General features: G+C 45.3%; 1 protein-coding gene and 1 long non-coding RNA gene across 4 annotated transcripts in view; one reads left to right on the top strand and one right to left on the bottom strand.

Annotated features, from left to right (window-relative positions):
• The window catches only part of Slc7a15 (solute carrier family 7 (cationic amino acid transporter, y+ system), member 15), a 70,586-nt gene that overhangs the window by 2,821 nt on the left and 49,925 nt on the right, over window positions 1-17,840 (top strand). The window lies entirely within an intron of this gene.
• 5033421B08Rik overlaps window positions 8,179-17,840 on the bottom strand; it is a 76,905-nt gene continuing 67,243 nt past the window's right edge. For 2 of the 3 annotated variants that reach the window (XR_872470.2, XR_001780546.2), the window contains one exon: window positions 11,272-11,311. This is a non-coding gene — a long non-coding RNA (RIKEN cDNA 5033421B08 gene). Of the gene's footprint in view, window positions 11,312-17,840 lie in introns of all 3 variants that reach the window. The other variant, XR_872469.3, reaches the window with a different exon arrangement.

Below are 17,840 nucleotides of genomic sequence, written 5' to 3'. Positions count from 1 at the left end.
AGGATTCAGACAATAAGCTTATTGAACAATTGGCTTATGAGAATGCTAATTCGGCCCGTAAGGCTGTCTTGCGTGGTAAAATTAGGGACAGAGACCTTAATGAAATGATTCGTCTCTGCCGTGATGTGGATACCTTTACCCATAAGATGTCTCAAACAGTCCACCTTGCGATAGGCGCAGCGCTTCAGCCTGTCATGGCTATTGGTGCAGCTCTTCAGCAGACTGGCCCACAGAAAAGCTGTTTTAAATGTGGCCAGCCTGGGCATTTTTCCTGCCAGTGTCCCTTGTCATCTCCTTTCACTAAAGTCCCCCAGCCTTCAGGGGGGTCTGCTGCCCCCCACCTTGCACCTCCCAACACCCCCTGCCCATGGTGCCGGAAGGGCAAACATTGGGCTAGTGCCTGTAAATCTAAAACAGACATCTCTGGAAATCTTCTGCCTCCCCTTCAGGGAAACGGATGGCGGGGCCAGCCCCGGGGGCCCCCAACCCATCTCATTTCTTCTGGCCACGAGGAACAGCCTGCAGCCAAACCAGCCAAACCAGCCCCTAGTCTCTACAGAGCCACACCAGGTAGCGCAGGACTGGACTTGTGTGCCCCTGCCGACTCAATACTAGCACCTGAGGATGGTTTCCAAATCCTTTCCACTGGGGTCTTGGGGCCTCCTCCACCTAATACTTATTTTTTAATTCTGGGCCGTGCCTTCACCACCTTAAAGGGACTTATGGTTCACCCCTCTCTAGTAGATAATGATTATACCGGAGAAATTAAGATTTTTAGTTAGTGCCCCTCCAGGCCCGGTATCAATATTAAAAGGGCAACGCCTAGCGCGAGCTCTGTCTCTGCCTCTAGATACCTCCCACCCAGCGATAGGCGCACAGCGTGGCTCCTCGCAGCCAGGCTCATCATATCTTTACTGGGTCCAGGCAATTACCAGGGACCACCCTACACTCCGCCTTAAGAAAAATGGCAAGAGCTTTGAGGGCCTCTTAGACTCAGGCGCTGCTGATTCCACTGTAATCTCACAGAGTGCCTGGCCCACCGCCTGGCCGTTGCAAGCCTCTTTAACCCACTTGCAGGCAATTGGACAATCAAAAAATACTCTCCAGAGCTCAAAGCTGCTGACTGGGGAAGACAATGAGGGAAATTCTGGCTCCATTCAGTCCTTCGTTGTTCCTGGCCTACCTGTTAACCTTTGGGAAGAGATATTCTCTCTCAAATGAAAGTCTTTATGTGCAGTCCCAACGCAGTTATTGCTCAACAAATGCTTTCCCAGGGCTATCTCCCTGGACAGGGACTAGATAAAAACAGCCAAGGGAGGCCTACACCAATAGAGGCCACCCCCAAGGTGGATTGTGCAGGTTTAGGCTATAATACCCATTTTTCCTAAGGACCACTGCTCCCCCTGCATGCCAGGCAGACAAGATTACATGGAAAGATGACTCCCCTGTCTGGATTGACCAATGGTCCCTCCCCACTGAAAAGCTGTCAGCGGCCATACAGTTGGTGCAGGAACAGTTGGCTGCTGGGCATATCGAGCCTTCCACATCACCTTGGAATACCCCAGTATTCATCATATGAAAGCGAAGTGGCAAATGGTGACTGTTACAAGATCTTAGAGTGGTCAATAAGACCATGGTCCCCATGGAGGCTTTTCATCCTGGGCTTCTCTCTCCAGTGGCTATTCCCAGGGGACATGTCAAATTAGTCATTGACTTAAAAGATTGCTTCTTTTCCATTCCTCTTCACCCTGAAGATCGCAAACGCTTTGCATTTAGCCTCCCCATAGTCAATTGTGTCGCCCCCCCCCCCCCATTTTCAGTGGAGGGTTCTCCCTCAAGGCATGGCCAATAGTCCCACCCTTTGCCAAAAGTATGTGGTTCAAACAATTGACCCTTTCAGGATGTCTTACCCTGACTTATATATTATACATTATACAGATGACATTCTTCTTGTGGGCCCCGATGAGGGCCAACTTTATTGTGCTGGCCAAAAACTTAATGCCCTCCAGAGTTGGGGATTCCAGATCTCTCCTGAGAAAGTTCAGATTCACCCCTCATTTATTCTTGGGCTTTGAATTGTTCCCTAATAAGGTTCTCTCCCAGGAGTTCAGTTAAGACGAGATTCCTTACAGACTCTCAATGATTTTCAACGTCTGTCAGGAGATATTAACTGGCTCCGCCCTTATTTGAAACTTACAACAGGGGAGTTAAAACCTTTGTTCGACATTTTGCGAGGGGACTCAGATCCATCCTCCCCACATACTCTGACCCATGAGGCACAAATATCATTGGCCAAGGTAGAACAGGCCACCAATGAACAAAACATTGGATATTTCTCCCCAGATCTTCCCTTCCAGTTCCTTGTTTTCCCTACTCCCTTTTCTCCCACTGGTCTTCTGTGGCAACTTAAACCTCTGTTTTGGGTCCATTTGCCGGCTTCTCCCTCTAGGGTGCTAGCCACATATCCTCAGCTGGTTGCCCATATTCTGCATCTTGGCAGAGAAGCTGCCCTTAGGCTTTTTTGCCAAAGATCCTGATATTATTGTTCTCCCCTATGATGCCTCCCAGGTTCAGTGACTAATTCGAAATAATGATGACTGGGCAGTTAATTGCACCTCCTTCCAAGGTGTGATCGATAACCATTATCCCGCTGATAAACTAGTTCAATTCCTACATAGGACACCTGTGGTTTTCCCAAAGAGAACAAAGCCAGACCTGATTGCTGGGGCTGTGGTAGCCTTTACTGACGGATCCTCCTCAGGTATGGCTGCCTTCAGCATTGGTGGAGAGGTCTCATGTTTTATGACAGACTTCCTTGGCTCAGCTTGTTGAACTGGCAGCTATTGTTAGGGTGTTTGAACTCTTGCCTGAAACCCCTTTTAACTTGTATACAGATAGCGCTTATGTGGCCACCTCAGTTCCTCTTCTAGGAACTGTTCCATATATTCGCCCCTCAACCAATGCTTCCCCGTTGTTTGCTAAACTTCAAAAACTTATCCTTGCCCGCAATTTTCCTTTTTTTGTCGGCCATATTCGTGCTCATTCTGGCCTACCTGGGCCGCTGTCTGAAGGCAACGACATAGTTGATCAGGCTATCCAGGTAGTGGCATCTGCCTTGTCTACCAGTCCTCTCACTGTGGCTCAACAGGCCCATGATTTACATCATCTTAATGCCCATACCTTGAGACTTAAATTTTCCATCACCCGAGAACAGGCACAACAAATTGTTCGGCAGTGTAAGGGCTGCCTGACCCTTTTACCTGAGCCACATGTGGGAGTCAACCCCCACGGGCTAATTTCTGGTGAGTTGTGGCAGATGGATGTCACCCACTATGCCCCCTTCGGAAAGTTAAAATATATCCATGTCTCTGTTGATACTTTTCGTGGTTTCATCTGTGCATCTTTACAGATGGGGGAGGTCACTAAACATGTTGTCAGTCATGTTCTCTCCACAACCCGAGAGCCTCAAGACATGTAATGGCCTGGGATATGCTAGTTCCTGCTTTAAACAGGTTTGTGCTCAAATGGGCATCAAACATATTACTGGCATTCCCTATAACCCCCAAGGCCAAGGCATTGTAGAAAGGACTCATCAAACCCTTAAAAATATGCTCTTTAAATTGCAGTCTGGGGGAGGAATTCTATATCCCCAATCTGGCAACTTCAAGACCCTCTTGAATCATGCACTATTTGTCTTAAATTTTCTTACATATGACACTGTAGGCAAGTCTGTGGCAGATCGCCTTTGATACCCTTCAACTGCCAACAATTATGCACAAGCCATGTGGAGAGATCCCTTGTCCAACGAATGGCAGGGTCCAGATCTGGTCCTTATATGGGGCAAAGGACATGCTTGCATTTATGATTCAGGAGCTCAAAATGCTAGATGGCTCCCAGAGCGCCTAATAAAACCATATAACTCATCCAGGGAAGAAAAGCCCTGAGAAAGCCCCCCCCCCTTTTCTCTCTTCCAGATGGTGATTTGGATCTTTACATTCACCTTGGCTTCCCTGGCTGTGGTCAGAGCTGGATTCGACCAACCCACAGATAGACTGATTTTTCTGACTGGCATTTATGGCAAGCCCTGCCAGTCATGTAGGGGCAATCATAATGGGCCCTTGACACTCTCTGGTGGATCCTCATTTATGGTGGACTGTGGCAACCAGATCGCTACTCTACAGTGGAGTGCTTCACTTACAAGTGGGGCACAGGGATGGTGGGTCTGCAGAGATAAACCAAAGCCCATCCCTGTGGGACCCAATGGCACCTGCCCTGCCAAATGTAATTTTGTTTCCCAAATGCATTCTGGTTGTTAGAAGCAGGTCACAACCTGCTTTCATAATGGCCTCAAGTATTTTACTGCCATTCCCTATAAATACTCCACAGGCTCCTTAGGGGTGGGGGGAATTGGACCTCAATAAATATGCAGGCACCTCCTGCCTAGCCCCCATGGGTGAACAAGCCTGCTGGCCCTGTGGTGCTCCTATTCATGTCTCAGATGGCAGAGGCCCAACAGACATGGTTAGAGAAGAAAGGGTTCAGTTGACCATTCAACATCAGGTAGAGAATTTGTTCCCCAAGCTAGAATACAACCCCTTGCCAAGATAGTGCCAAAAGAGGTAGAGTTGGACCCACAGACCATGGATATTATTGAAGCTACTCACAAAGTACTGAATTCCACCAATCCTACACTCACTGAGGATTGCTGGTTATGTTTGGGCTTAAGGGTGATGTGGCCTTTGGCCTTTCCATTGCTCAACACCTCTGATCCACCTTCCCCCACCTTACATAATTGCAGTTTTACAAAACCTTTAAAGGTTCAGCCTACTGAGTTTAATACCTCTCTTTGTTTTTGGAGCCCTACGCAAAATAATTCCTTCGATGTTGATCTTGGTATTGCCTTCTTTACCTATTGCTCTACTATAGTTAATTCCTCCCAGGCTGCTTGTCTCCTTCCCCCGCCCCCCCGCAAAGTTTTCGTTTGTGGAGATAATATGGCTTATCCCTTCCTGCCCATAAATTGGATGGGACTCTGCGCCCCTGCCCTGCTCATCCCCGATATTGATATTCTCCCTGGTGATGAACCCGTTCCCCTTCCTAGCTTTGATACTTTTGTCCCTCGACATAAAAGGGCACTCCAATTCATTTCCCTACTGGTAGGGCTCTGCATAACTAGCACTCTTGCATCCAGAACTGCAGGGTTAGGGGTAGCCATAGACTCATACAAGAAGCTTTCCTTACAGTTGATCTCTGATGTTAATATGATATATGAGTCTATAAAAGATATTCAGGGCCGGGCGTGGTGGCGCACACCTTTAATCCCAGCACTTGGGAGGCAGAGGCAGGTGGATTTCTGAGTTTGAGGTCAGCCTGGTCTACAGAGTGAGTTCCAGGACAGCCAGAGCTACACAGAGAAACCCTGTCTCGAAGGAAAAAAAAAAAAGATATTCAGGATCAGGTAGACTCCCTTGCCGAAGTTGTTCTCCAAAACAGAAGAGGGCTTGATCTTTTGACTGCAGATAAGGGGGGTATTTGCCTGGTCCTGCAAGAAAAATAAGGCATAGTTAGAGAGAGAATTAGAAAACACCAAGAGAAGTTAGAGGAGAGACATAAAAAGCTTTTTGATAGCCCCATGTGGAGTTTTTGGAATGGGGCTTTGCCTTTTCTCCTCCCCTTCTTGGGACCTGTGTTGGGACTACTCCTCTTTGTCTCCTTTAGCCCTTGGACCTTCAATCAAATAAGCAGCTTTATTAAGTCACAGATTGATTCTGCCTTAAACAAAACAGTTGCAGTCCACTACCATTGACTAGACATCCAAGACTCAGCCAAAGACCTCTCTTCCAACGATGCAGAGAGGGTAGCCGTTGGCCTTCAGTTTTCCACCCTTGCTGCAGAAACAGAGCCTTCTTGGTTCCATAAGCTGTGGAAACAACAATGATGGAGGGGGTGACCTCCAGATCTTATAGTGGCTGAGGGCCATAAGCTGTGGAGTTACCAATGATGGGATCTTGTGGTGCCACGAGCCAGATGCACGCCGCCTATTGGCTGCAAGGTGACCCAATGACAGAATTATTGTGGGTCCACTGCCTGGGCACTCATCATGACTACCAGTGGCCTGATTAAGTCATTGGAATAAGATGTGATGCTGGGAGTGGTTGCAACCTGCATTAGCCTAAAACAGGGCCCTTGCCCACCTAGGACCTGAAAAGGCCTAGTTACTGAGGTGCTGGACATGGGTGCACAAAGGCCTAAGACAGGTGCTTCACCGACTCTCTTTTCATGGCCACCCCCCCTCCCCAACTTTAATAAATTTTTGCCTTTCTAGCCCTGATAGCAAACCTTAATCCCAAATCAGACCAGAAGCCACAATACGTGCTGGAATGCCTTTAGAATGAAAATTAGTAGCTGCCACCTGCACACTCTTGGGGGTGGGATGCACGCACCCTGTAGTCAGGCTGAAGGGCGTTGATTGACCTGCTTGAAAAACAAGACCCAGACAATGAGAAAGTAAAAATGCAAAACTTCTTTTGGGGAAGTCCAGGTACTTTATTCAGTTGCAAATTAGCAAGGCTCAAGCTCAGTCTCCAGCCTCCTTGTGGGGGAGCTGGCTCTGAGAGTTGCAAGAAAACCACAGCTTTTTTGGGAGCCTGTGTTCCCAAATGATTTTTAGGTAAAAGAGGAATTTTTAGCCCTCAGAGTGATACTTACAAGAAGATTCAGGATCTGTGTCCAGATGACGAATTAATCTCTCGGGCAGCCATCACGCTCCATCTTCTTCTCGTGAAAAAACACAGACCGAGCCCCTTCCCCAGATTAGAACCGGATCTGGACCCTTCCATTCCTTAGTTAGTGGGTCCTTCCATTTTACCGATGCATAAGAACTAGAAGTAACTGGATGCCAGTGGCGATCCGCTGCAGACTGACCTTTAATATCAGTTTGCAAAAAATTTAGAACAAATAAGGCAAAGGCAAGATGTGCCTTTGGTGACTTTGGGGGATATAACTGCCCCTGTTTTGACAATTCTTTGAGGTGCAATGAGCACGTTCAACTATTCCTTGTCCCATGAGGTTATAAGGAATTCCAGTTTTATGTTTGATACCGAATTCTTTACAGAATGAAATAAAAATTTTACTAGAATAGGATGGCCCATTATCTGTCTTAATAAGTTTAGACAATCCCATGGCCTTAAAGGCTTGAGGCAATGATCAATTACATTTTTAGAAGCTTCTCCTGTATGCAGAGAAGCAAAAAGAAATCCTGAACAAGTATCAATACAAACATGTATATATTTTAATTTTCCAAATTCCGCATAATGAGTTATATCCATTTGCCAAATATGATTAGGCATAAGACTGTTGGACCCCAAATATGGGGACCCCCACTCTAGTCCAGGGACAGGAAGCACCCATGAACACAAGAATCCTCTCTTGTTGCAAGACACACGAGGCTTTATTGGCAGAGCTCCGGGCCGACACGTACTTCTCGCAGGAGGCAGGGGAGTCGACTCCGGGGCTCAGAAGCTAGGGGTTTTTAAAGAAGCAAAGGGAGAGCTGCTGAGGCAGCACCCTTGGCGGGCCGCAGACAGCCGGCCACCGTCCGGACCAGAGGACAGGTGTCCGCCTGGCTTGGGAGGCGGCCTCAGCCTCAGCAGCAGCGGTCGCCATCTGGGTTCCGGGACTCTGTGGGACCTAGGAAATTAGTCTGAACAGGTTAGAGGGTGCGCCAGAGAACCGGACAGCTTCTGGGACAGGCGGAAGCACAGAGCCGCTGAGGCAGTACCCTTTGCAGGCTGCAGACAGCCGGCCACCGTCCGGACCAGAGGACAGGTGTCCGCCTGGCTCGGGAGGCGACCTCAGCCTCAGGAGCAGCGGTCGCCATCTTGGTTCCAGGACTCCCTGGAGCTTAGGAATTTAGTCTGCACAGGTGAGAGTCTGCACCACAGAAGCTGACAGCTTCTGGGAACTGCCAAAGCAACACAGCTTCTGAGAAAGGCCCTGTTTTGGGCCTTCTTCTTCGACCAGGAGGAGGTCCTGAAAGACCCTCGAGTTCCCGGCCAATGCACCAAATGAAAGACCCCCGAAGGGAGACCCTCCCTCAGACACTTAAGTCCCGGGACAGCCGCGTACCCAAGAAGACACTGAGACCATACATAAAATGTAGAAGGTAAGATTTAATAAAGTAGCAACAACATGAAAGCACACAGACCAGAGCTCTGGGGTCGAAATAAAGCAGCAACAGAAAGCACACAGAGCTCTGGGGTCGAAACTCATACACCTTTGCACAGGGTAGAGGAGTCTCGACGGTCAGCAAAAATTTTTTACAGGCTTATATAGTAAAACTCAAAGGGGGAGAACTGGGCAGGGAAAGTACAAGTTTACATCACTAGGGAGTTCTGCCAAAGGAATCTATGTAACTAAGGAGTCATGTCCTATCAAGGAACCTACGTAACTAAGGAGTACCTGGTTCATTTTGAGGTTGTTCTAGGAGGCCTTTATCTCAAAAATGTTCTTGGAACAGTTTTTAGTTGGGAGGGTTCGAACTTTAGGGTGAGGAGTTTTGGGGTGAAAAGTTTAGGAGTGTTCTGGGAACAATCTCTAGATGGGAGGGGGTGGGCTCCGAGGTAAAAAATTCATGTTTTCACAAGAGGCCAGTAATTTTCTATTCTTCATTCCCCACTTCTTCTTGTAAGTAATTCTAATCTTAGAATTTCAGAAATCTATATCTCTATGTGGAGAATACTGCATTTACTCTATCTTTAACATGGGAACAGAAACAGAATAAGGCAGATTAGTAAACAGAACTAGGCAGGGACCCTTTTAGTGAGGCTTGAGGGTCTCAGCATGACGCAGGTGTACGTAGATCAGATCTCTGGCTGGAACTGGTGAGTTGTCCTTGGGGTACCTGGCTCGTTCACTGTAGCCAGTTGTGACCAGACTTCTTTCTGCACCACCTGCAAGCCTTTTAACTTAACATATAGATCATTATTATAAACACATCATTTAAGACAGTGATGGGCACTGGAGCCCCATAAAGGATCTCAAAAAGAGTAAAACTGAATCAAGAGGGAGTATTCTCAGTTTTCAATAGGGCAAGGGGAAGGGGCACCAAGTAAGTCTGTGCCAGTCTCTAGGATTAATTTTGTCAAGGTCTGTTTAGAGTTTTATTCATTATTTTTATCTGTCCTGAGTTCTGAGGTCTGTACACATAATACAATTTTTATTTGACCTCTAAATACTTGGCCACACCCTGACTTACCTGGGCAACAAAGGCAGGACCATTATCTGACACTATTGCTTTTGGCACTCCGAACCTTGGAAAATTTTTAATAATCTTCTTGATGACTATCTGAGCAGTCTCAGTTTTACAAGGAAACGCTTTTATCCATCTTGAGAACGTTCACAAAAACTAGAAGGTATTCATACACATATTTTTTCCAGTAAAGTCTATTTTTCAGTAGATGTCAGGTCTGTCTTTTCATGAGAGGACTAGTTTTCTTTCTTCAGTTTTTACTATTTTATACAGGGTTTTTTTTACCAGTCTTAATTTGTCTATAACTTGATAGTCTTCAGACTGTCAGGATCATTGCTCTTTAGGATGCCTGGGCGGTTAGATTTGCCATCTGATTTCTTTTAGCCACAGCATCTTAGGTCTTTCTCTGCAGATGTCAACAGCTCTCTTTGTCTGTATATATAGAGCTTGTATTAAAGCCACAAGTTTAGCTTTCTGGGCTGAAGTCCCTTTAGGGAGGCTGCTGGCCTAGATCACTTGCTTTCTGTCCACCACTGCACTGCTGTCCCCGCCTTCCGCTTACCCTTAACCTCGAGGCTACTGCCATCCGTGTACCAGCTCGAACTCTCAGGCCAAGGCTGATCTGATCCTTCAGATCATTTCGAGTATGAGTTCCTTCTGCCAGAATGTCAGCACAATGATGAGTAGGTGAAGTCTCAGGCAGTAGTGAGATCGAGGATAGCAGGGGGAGCGAAGGTCACTCGTTCAGTCAAAGCTCTGACAATGTGTCCATCGGTCAGGGGAACAGTTGGATAATGCTTTTAAGAGCGTTAGTCAGCCATCGATCATGGGGGCTGAACCACACTTTCTAGGACATGTGCCAAGTTTTGTCTCAGAGTCAATTTATCTGCGTCCTTGACCAGAAGCCACTATGTGCAGACAAGCAGGCCATCCTACAGCCACCAGGTCTAATTTTTTATAAGTATGCCACAGGTCTTTTCCAGGGTCCCAATCTCTGAGTAAGAACTTCTTTTAGCAATACCTTTGTTCTCAGTCACATCTAGGAGTCCCATAGCTGGGGATAACATCAGGGCAGTCTTAAGAGCATCCAAGGCCATGTAAGATTGTTCTCTTTTTTATATACGAAGGGCTGTTTATCTCTTTAACTCAGCAAAACCTGGAATCTACAATCTGTAAAAGCCCGCAGTGCCCAGGAACTTTTTAGCTTGTTTTGCACTGGTCGGTGGAGGAATATGAAACACAGTCTCTTTTTCTAGCTGCTTCAACAGGTAGGCCACCGGACTCTTTTAAGGACTCAGCTTCTGTATTAGCACCCCTTTTGTTATCTCTTAAACACATTGATCTTCAGCCAAAAGCTTTCTTTTGTTGCCAGGTACTATCTAAGTTTTTTAATTTTCCTGACTTTTGTGGCCAACATTTCATTTTTCTTATTTTTTTGTCTCACAGCACAGCTCTGATTCTGACTCTGGTTTCTGTCTTTGTCAGCCTCATGTTTCTTTAACTCTTTTTCTTGTCTGACTCTTATTACCTTGGTCAGATTGTTGGGACTTTCTAGTCCCACAGAGACGAGACCCCCATCAGAGCCTGGCAGTTAGACTCACAGGTGCTCCTTACCTTGGACAGAAGCCCCAAGTGGGTGGATGCCTCCCTCACTGGAACTTGGAACAGACTCACTGCCAGCAACTCAGGGTGGTGCCACCTTCTGAGAAGAGGGAACTTTAGAGCAGAGACGGGAGTGCAGCTCTCACAGCTGGCTGCAACCGGCACTTATCTTAAAGTGAAAGCAGTTTTTCTGTTAACAAGAGACGGGATGGGAGGGACAGGGGAATGAGAAGCTGCCTGGGAACCTGCAGCGCTCTTGGCCGGTTACTCGAACAGCCTCCTCTTCTTTTTTTCTTCAGCAGCCACAACATCCAGGGCCACTGACTTCTCAGGGACCACTCCTCATTTGCTCCGGATTTCCGAGCTCATTTTTCCCTAGGCTCCAGGTCCATGGGCGGGACCACTGTGACCCGCTGGCTGCTCTCTGGAGTTGGAGTGGGAGGCAGGGCAGCTGTTGATCTGAAAGGAAGTGGTCAGCATAGGGATCTGACAGGATTTTTAGGCTTATTTCAGAAGGCATAACTTAAAAACAGTCGTCAGTCATCAGTCCAAGTCCGAACACAAAGAGACAAAAAAGACACACACAGAAACCGTTTTTCAGGCAACCACTATAGAATCACAGTACCACAGAAATGACAAACACAAGCAAGACCAATACAGGGCATCTTACATGCGATTTTCAGAGAAGCTTACTGTCACTATGACCAACCCAAATGGACCTGTCTCCATGGGAAGGCCCCAGAACCTGAGACCGGCCTAAAACCAAACCAAGATAATCAGTCAACTCCTTGGGACCAAGACCAGACCTGAAACCAGACAAACCAAAAACAAAACAGAATCAGAAGGTGGTCCAATGGAGGACACACAAGTGAACAAGACACACAGACACACAGACATACAGACAGGGAGGGATCTCACTTTACCTCTGACGTACAGTGTCTGTGTCTCATGACAAAAACCACAAACAAAAACAAGATAGCAACAGAGAAAAAGAAGACACCAGTATCTCTAAGCACACTCGTCCACGCCTGGACTTGTACAACCAGCCAAGCCAAACGCTATTTCCTGACGGGGTCGGATTCCACATCGACTCCCTTCCTCCTGAAAAACAATTTGCCTGACGGCGGCGATTAGTGACAAGTCAAAAGCACCCTTAGGTGGCCAGCCTACTCCAAACGTTGGCCACTCGGAGGCGCAAAAGGTCTGCCACTGACCCTTTCTGACCTCCACCGACTGGTTGTGGGCTCTGACCCGCACCTCCTTCCAATGCTCCAGAGTCAGAGAAAGGGGAGTGAACACAGATTGTCCCATTTTTAGAAAAACAGTAGTCACAACAAGAGCGGACACGAGACTAAGACAAAAAAGAAACCAGAAGAATCAGATGGCCTCTCCAAGGCCGGCCGATTGAGACCCTCTGCACGAGGTGGGACTCGAACCCACGATCCCGTGACCAGACGCGAGGTGGGACTCGAACCCACGGTCTCGCAACAAGGTGCGAGGTGGGACTCAAACCCACGATCTCGCAACAAAACACGAGGTGGGACTCGAATCCACGATCTCGCAACTGGGCACGAGGTGGGACTCTAACCCACGATCTCGCAACCCCAAATGGTCTCTTGGCCTTCAAAGGGGTCCACCAGGCGTCCCTGATCCTCCCCTGTTCCTCCTGGGACGTCTCCCAGGGTGAACGGACGGTGGACACCTGGACACGTCTATCCTTATCCACCCCGCACTCCCTCTCGGAGCGCGGTCTCACTGAGCGTCCGCAAAACTGAAACTGCGATCGCACCAGACTTAGAAACAGAACACAGACATCAGAACACAGACATCAGACCAAAACAGAACAAAGAATCTTACCTCTAAGTGGGTCTAGGACCTCTGGGTGGTCGCGCTGTTTCCCGGCCAATGCACCAAATGAAAGACCCTCGAGTTCCCGGCCAATGCACCAAATGAAAGACCCCCGAAGGGAGACCCTCCCTCAGACACTTAAGTCCCGGGACAGCCGCGTACCCAAGAAGACACTGAGACCATACATAAAATGTAGAAGGTAAGATTTAATAAAGTAGCAACAACATGAAAGCACACAGACCAGAGCTCTGGGGTCGAAATAAAGCAGCAACAGAAAGCACACAGAGCTCTGGGGTCGAAACTCATACACCTTTGCACAGGGTAGAGGAGTCTCGACGGTCAGCAAAAATTTTTTACAGGCTTATATAGTAAAACTCAAAGGGGGAGAACTGGGCAGGGAAAGTACAAGTTTACATCACTAGGGAGTTCTGCCAAAGGAATCTATGTAACTAAGGAGTCATGTCCTATCAAGGAACCTACGTAACTAAGGAGTACCTGGTTCATTTTGAGGTTGTTCTAGGAGGCCTTTATCTCAAAAATGTTCTTGGAACAGTTTTTAGTTGGGAGGGTTCGAACTTTAGGGTGAGGAGTTTTGGGGTGAAAAGTTTAGGAGTGTTCTGGGAACAATCTCTAGATGGGAGGGGGTGGGCTCCGAGGTAAAAAATTCATGTTTTCACAAGAGGCCAGTAATTTTCTATTCTTCAGTCCAAAAACAAGATATCTACGCACCTTCCCTGTAAGAGAGCTTGCCAGCAGAGAGTGCTCTGAGCACTGAAACTCAGAGGAGAGAATCTGTCTCCCAGGTCTGCGGAGAGACGGTAACAGAATCACCAGAAGAACAATCTCTAAACAGAGTCAACTATAACTACTAACCCCAGAGATTACCAGATGGCGAAAGGTAAACGTAGGAATCCTACTAACAGGAACCAAGACCACTCACCATCATCAGAACCCAGCACTCCCACTTCGCCCAGTCCAGGGCACCCCAACACACCTGAAAACCTAGACCTAGATTTAAAAGCATATCTCATGATGATGGTAGAGGACATCAACAAGGACTTTAATAAATCACTTAAAGAAATACAGGAGAATACTGCTAAAGAGTTACAACTCCTTAAAGAAAAACAGGAAAACACAATCAAACAGGTAGAAGTCCTTACAGAAAAAGAGGAAAAAACATACAAACAGGTGATGGAAATGAACAAAACCATACTAGACCTAAAAAGGGAAGTAGACACAATAAAGAAAACTCAAAGTGAGGCAACACTGGAGATAGAAACCCTAGGAAAGAAATCTGGAACCATAGATTTGAGCATCAGCAACAGAATACAAGAGATGGAAGAGAGAATCTCAGGTACAGAAGATTCCATAGAGAACATCGGCACAACAATCAAAGAAAATGGAAAAGGCAAAAAGATCCTAACTCAAAATATCCAGGAAATCCAGGACACAATGAGAAGACCAAACCGACGGATAATAGGAGTGGATGAGAATGAAGATTTTCAATTCAAAGGACCAGCAAACATCTTCAACAAAATTATTGAAGAAAACTTCCCAAATATAAAGAAAGAGATACCCATGAACATACAAGAAGCCTACAGAACTCCAAATAGACTGGACCAGAAAAGAAATTCCTCCCGACACATAATAATCAGAACAACAAATGCACTAAATAAAGATAGAATACTAAAAGCAGTAAGGGAAAAAGGTCAAGTAACATACAAAGGCAAGCCTATCAGAATTACACCAGATTTTTCACCAGAGACTATGAAAGCCAGAAGAGCCTGGACAGATGTTATACAGACACTAAGAGAACACAAATTCCACCCCAGGCTACTATACCCAGCCAAACTCTCAATTACCATAGATGGAGAAACCAAAGTATTCCACGACAAAACCAAATTCACACATTATCTCTCCACGAATCCAGCCCTTCAAAGGTTAATAACAGAAAAAAACCAATACAAGAACGGGAACAATGCCCTAGAAAAAACAAGAAGGTAATCCCTCAACAAACCTAAAAGAAGACAGCCACAAGAACAGAATGCCAACTTTAACAACAAAAATAACAGGAAGCAACAATTACTTTTCCTTAATATCTCTTAACATCAATGGTCTCAACTCCCCAATAAAAAGACATAGACTAACAAACTGGCTACACAAACAAGACCCAACATTTTGCTGTTTACAGGAGACACATCTCAGAGAAAAAGATAGACACTACCTCAGAATGAAAGGCTGGAAAACAATTTTCCAAACAAATGGTATGAAGAAACAAGCTGGAGTAGCCATCCTAATATCTGATAAGATTGACTTCCAACCCAAAATCATCAAAAAAGACAAGGAGGGGCACTTCGTTCTCATCAAAGGTAAAATCCTCCAAGAGGAACTTTCAATTCTGAATATCTATGCTCCAAATACAAGGGCAGCCACATTCATTAAAGAAACTTTAGTAAAGCTCAAAGCACACATTGCACCTCACACAATAATAGTGGGAGACTTCAACACACCACTTTCACCAATGGACAGATCATGGAAACAGAAACTAAACAGGGACACACTGAAACTAACAGAAGTGATGAAACAAATGGATCTGACAGATATCTACAGAACATTTTATCCTAAAACAAAAGGATATACCTTCTTCTCAGCACCTCATGGTACCTTCTCCAAAATTGACCACATAATAGGTCACAAAACAGGCCTCAACAGATTCAAAAATATTGAAATTGTCCCATGTATCCTATCAGATCACCATGCACTAAGGCTGATCTTCAATAACAAAAAAAATAACAGAAAGCCAGCACTCACGTGGAAACTGAACAACACTCTTCTCAATGATACCTTGGTCAAGGAAGGAATAAAGAAAGAAATTAAAGACTTTTTAGAGTTTAATGAAAATGAAGCCACAACGCACCCAAACCTTTGGGACACAATGAAAGCATTTCTAAGAGGGAAACTCATAGCTCTGAGTGCCTCCAAGAAGAAACGGGAGAGAGCACATACTAGCAGCTTGACAACACATCTAAAAGCTCTAGAAAAAAAGGAAGCAAATTCACCCAAGAGGAGTAGACGGCAGGAAATAATCAAACTCAGGGGTGAAATCAACCAAGTGGAAACAAGAAGAACTATTCAAAGAATTAACCAAACGAGGAGTTGGTTCTTTGAGAAAATCAACAAGATAGATAAACCCTTAGCTAGACTCACTAGAGGGCACAGGGACAAAATGCTAATTAACAAAATCAGAACTGAAAAGGGAGACATAACAACAGATCCTGAAGAAATCCAAAACACCATCAGATCCTTCTACAAAAGGCTATACTCAACAAAACTGGAAAACCTGGACGAAATGGACAAATTTCTGGACAGATACCAGGTACCAAAGTTGAATCAGGATCAAGTTGACCTTCTAAACAGTCCCATATCCCCTAAAGAAATAGAAGCAGTTATAAATAGTCTCCCAGCCAAAAAAAGCCCAGGACCAGACGGGTTTAGTGCAGAGTTCTATCAGACCTTCAAAGAAGATCTAATTCCAGTTCTGCACAAACTTTTTCACAAGATAGAAGTAGAAGGTACTCTACCCAACTCATTTTATGAAGCCACTATTACTCTGATACCTAAACCACAGAAAGATCCAACAAAGATAGAGAACTTCAGACCAGTTTCTCTTATGAATATTGATGCAAAAATCCTCAATAAAATTCTCGCTAACCGAATCCAAGAACACATTAAAGCAATCATCCATCCTGACCAAGTAGGTTTTATTCCAGGGATGCAGGGATGGTTTAATATACGAAAATCCATCAATGTAATCCATTATATAAACAAACTCAAAGACAAAAACCACATGATCATCTCGTTAGATGCAGAAAAAGCATTTGACAAGATCCAACACCCATTCATGATAAAAGTTCTGGAAAGATCAGGAATTCAAGGCCCATACCTAAACATGATAAAAGCAATCTACAGCAAACCAGTAGCCAACATCAAAGTAAATGGAGAGAAGCTGGAAGCAATCCCACTAAAATCAGGGACTAGACAAGGCTGCCCACTTTCTCCCTACCTTTTCAACATAGTACTTGAAGTATTAGCCAGAGCAATTCGACAACAAAAGGAGATCAAGGGGATACAAATTGGAAAGGAGGAAGTCAAAATATCACTTTTTGCAGATGATATGATAGTATATATAACTGACCCTAAAAATTCCACCAGAGAACTCCTAAACCTGATAAACAGCTTCGGTGAAGTAGCTGGATATAAAATTAACTCAAACAAGTCAATGGCCTTTCTCTACACAAAGAATAAACAGGCTGAGAAAGAAATTAGGGAAACAACACCCTTCTCAATAGTCACAAATAATATAAAATATCTCGGCGTGACTCTAACTAAGGAAGTGAAAGATCTGTATGATAAAAACTTCAAGTCTCTGAAGAAAGAAATTAAAGAAGATCTCAGAAGATGGAAAGATCTCCCATGCTCATGGATTGGCAGGATCAACATTGTAAAAATGGCTATCTTACCAAAAGCAATCTACAGATTCAATGCAATCCCCATCAAAATTCCAACTCAATTCTTCAACGAATTAGAAGGAGCAATTTGCAAATTCATCTGGAATAACAAAAAACCTAGGATAGCAAAAAGTCTTCTCAAGGATAAAAGAACCTCTGGTGGAATCACCATGCCTGACCTAAAGCTTTACTACAGAGCAATTGTGGTAAAAACTGCATGGTACTGGTATAGAGACAGACAAGTAGACCAATGGAATAGAATTGAAGACCCAGAAATGAACCCACACACCTATGGTCACTTGATCTTCGACAAGGGAGCTAAAACCATCCAGTGGAAGAAAGACAGCATTTTCAACAATTGGTGCTGGCACAACTGGTTGTTATCATGTAGAAGAATGCGAATCGATCCATACTTATCTCCTTGTACTAAGGTCAAATCTAAATGGATCAAAGAACTTCACATAAAACCAGAGACACTGAAACTTATAGAGGAGAAAGTGGGGAAAAGCCTTGAAGATATGGGCACAGGGGAAAAATTCCTGAACAGAACAGCAATGGCTTGTGCTGTAAGATCAAGAATTGACAAATGGGACCTAATGAAACTCCAAAGTTTCTGCAAGGCAAAAGACATG

Source organism: Mus musculus, chromosome 12 (genome assembly GCF_000001635.26).
Source record: "Mus musculus strain C57BL/6J chromosome 12, GRCm38.p6 C57BL/6J".
Classification (NCBI taxonomy): domain Eukaryota; kingdom Metazoa; phylum Chordata; class Mammalia; order Rodentia; family Muridae; genus Mus; species Mus musculus.
Note: the sequence above shows the minus strand (reverse complement) of the source record. Positions and strands in the feature narration are given on the sequence as shown.